The sequence below is a fragment of the Protobothrops mucrosquamatus genome, unplaced genomic scaffold, assembly GCF_001527695.2.
Source record: "Protobothrops mucrosquamatus isolate PMUCROS unplaced genomic scaffold, P.Mucros_1.0 scaffold17056, whole genome shotgun sequence".
NCBI classification, from domain to species: Eukaryota; Metazoa; Chordata; class Lepidosauria; order Squamata; family Viperidae; genus Protobothrops; species Protobothrops mucrosquamatus.
In genome coordinates, this window is record NW_015402819.1 from 489 (window position 1) to 3567 (window position 3079).

Below are 3079 nucleotides of genomic sequence, written 5' to 3' on the forward strand. Positions count from 1 at the left end.
GGAAGGAAGGAAGGAAGGAAGGAAGGAAGGAAGGAGGGGATTGTTTTGCCTTTTCATCTGCATATAAGCAGATACACTTATACTTAGATGATGGGCAATAATAGACGTTTCTCTTTTATTGAAAGGACTACCTTGGCTCTTGTAATCCAGCGCTGGCCAAGGTCCTTCTCCCAGCTCTTGTAAATTATCATCCCTCTTCCTGTCTGTCTGCAGGCCTCAAAGCAAATGAACAAGAACAACAAGCGGCTCTGAGAGTAGCAGAGAATTTCATCTCACAAATGAAATATCCTCAGAACACTCAGGTAAGGATCCCTCAAGCTTGGGCAAACCATCTTCAAAGTGCCCAGAAGGTTTTCATAAAAGAATGACACACCTCCACTGACCGGTTCAGAGAAGGTCTAGGATGAAAAGTCTGGAGAACAACAGCAATGTCGTGGTGCAACTCACACATCTGAAGAGTTCTTGAAGAGAAGTGGACAAGGATTTGTTCTCTGCTTCTTTTATTTCTCTCCACATCTCACCTGCTTTTAATCTGGTTCCAGGTACAGATCCTGCCCCAAGGCCGTGAAAGTCTCCTCTTCAAACAATTCTTTACAAACTGGAAGTGAAAGCTGGAGTCTCCACCTTATGCTGGCAATACTCTGTGACTGTGCCTTTCTGCCCCATCAACCATTCAAGCCTTATTAAATTGGAGCCACTGTGTCCATCTTGCCTTCTGCTTTTGACCAACCCCCTTTAATTAGCAGCTCTGCATCCGAACCATGGATGAAACCTTCTGTTTCCTACTTCAGTCTTCAGTATTGTGACAACAGTAGGGCAGGAGTCTTCAAACTTGGCCCTTTTATGACTTGTGGACTTCAACTCCCAGAATTCCTGGCTGGCTGAGGAATTCTGGGAGTTGAAGTCCACAAGTCATAAAAGGGCCAAGTTTGAAGACCCCTGCAGTAGGGCAACCTTAACTAGATGGATTCTCTCTCTTAATTTTTTTGACCCAGTTCCTCCCAATTGTAAGCCTCTTTCTCTTTACGTCTAGAATAAGATAGGTAATGCAACATTCTCGTCTCTACTGGAAATAGAACATTTTGATGTGAGTTAAGAAAAGTCTGTGGCTGGGTTCACACGTTGCCCTGAACCAAAACCAAACCAGTCGCATTCATAGGGTGCAAACCCAACCTTACACAAAATGTGCTGATTATTACTATCTAATGATAGCTTTACTTCCTTGCTTGCCTCATTAGCTGTATTCGGGCCTTTGAGCCATACCTTTTACGGAATTATACCTTTCCTGTTTTCACATAATAGATTGAATCACAAACTAACTAAAGAGGCTGGGTTTGACCCACCCGCTGCCTTAATCCTAACCAAGTTTTGTTTGAACACACCTGTCAGGTTAGATGTGTTGTGTAAACATAACAATGGGGTTTTTTCATCTCCAGGAACAGCATGCAATAGATAAAAGAACACCTAAAGTTATATAATTTCATGCTGGCTTTAATAACTTTCCTCCTTTTCCCATAACCTCTGATTTTGTGTCTTTCTCCCCACCTGGAACCCAGGGAATACCCCCATCACCCTGGGTGGGACAAGAAAGATGAGTAGCAAGGGGAAGCAGATATCCCACAGGGAGTCTATCTTTTTTGCCGGAAGCAAGGACCGAAACTTGTCTAGTCTCCGATATGTTAAGTTGCCATTCAAGTCTATGATCTGTCAAAAGTTGCCTGGTAGGTTGGATCTGGCTCCATCTGTCATTGCCTGCTTTAAACAACAAAAGCTGTGCTCTTATCCACCCTCCAGGCATTCATCATCTTTCAATCATCATAGGCTACTGTGAAGCCATCGTGATTAACTGACAGGCCCTGACAAGCAAGATTGCATCCTGAAGGAGTCATTATCAAAAGCGGCAACTCTTTCCTGCTTTAAAAAAAAAAGGGGGTGGTGGAGGGGGGAAGACTCACTGCTTCCTTCCTGGAACAGCAAATCAGATCTGTGACTAAACAAGTTTCACCAGACCATCTTTGGCCTCGGCGGGAGAACTTTTACAACATAAAAAGAATTGAGCAGGTAGGGAGAAGATATCTTTGGTTCCTTCTTTAACAAAAGAGCTCCTTATTTTCTACTTCCTAGAGTCTATGAAAGCTTTTTTTTCTGGTGATTGGACGTTCTGATCCCCTTAGTGTCCATCTTCCAGTTCCTTTGTTATTTTACAGAAAGGTTGCTATTTGAAGCACAAGTTCCAACGAGTCCATGTGTAGGCCTTTGCTGCTCTTCCGTTTTAGCAAAGTGAAGCCGCCACACCTTGAAGGATGGGCAACTTCAACCCGCACCTCAAGGGCTTGTCACTTTCAGTTTCATCAGGAGGGCTCTCTTTGTCCAGCCGCAGATGTGCAGTGTGATCCTCCGAGATACTGCCTCAAATCAAGGTCATAGAGCAGTGGTGGCGAACCTATGGCACAGGTGCCAGAGGCGGCATTCAGAGCCCTCTCTGTGGGCATGCGGGCCGTCGCCCCAGTCCTAGGCCTTCAGCTGGGTTTTATAAAACCTTTTCGCTTTAGGCCTCCGCCGCCATGTACAAAAAAAAAAGGTTCAATCAATCAGTCAATTTCGACTTCTCGCGGGAAAAAAAAAGATCTTGCAAAGTTGGAATTGATTGATTGAACTTTTTAGTCCCACCCAGTCTACCGTTACCATGGCAGCCACACCCACCCAATGGGCCACGCCCTGCCAATGGGCCACACCCACTCAATGGGCCACACCCACCCAGCACCCGACGATGCATAAGTGGGTTTTGGGTTGCAGTTTGGGCACTCGGTCTCTAAAAGGTTCGCCATCACTGTCATAGAGAAATACATAGGGCAACCCAAGGTCAATATTCCTCACCCACCCTAGGCAAGTCCTTGCAGGGTCAAGACAGCCAAGGGCAAAATATTGAGCAAGGTGGAAGAAATGGCAGAAAAAGCAGCACAAAAACACACACGTCCCTCAACCTCCAGCTGAGGTCCTCGGAAGTTGGGTGGAAGTCTAACGCCCAACGAAGGGCTAGTAGGCATTATCCTGAGAGGCTCAGTGGTGCAATCCAGCC

General features: G+C 45.7%; 1 long non-coding RNA gene across 1 annotated transcript; it reads left to right on the forward strand.

Annotated features, from left to right (window-relative positions):
• The first annotated feature begins 217 nt into the window (after positions 1-217).
• Positions 218-704, forward strand: LOC107301801. Its single transcript, XR_001549330.1, has 2 exons — positions 218-302; positions 543-704. It is a non-coding gene; the product is annotated as an uncharacterized LOC107301801 (long non-coding RNA).
• Positions 705-3079: the final 2375 nt, after the last annotated feature.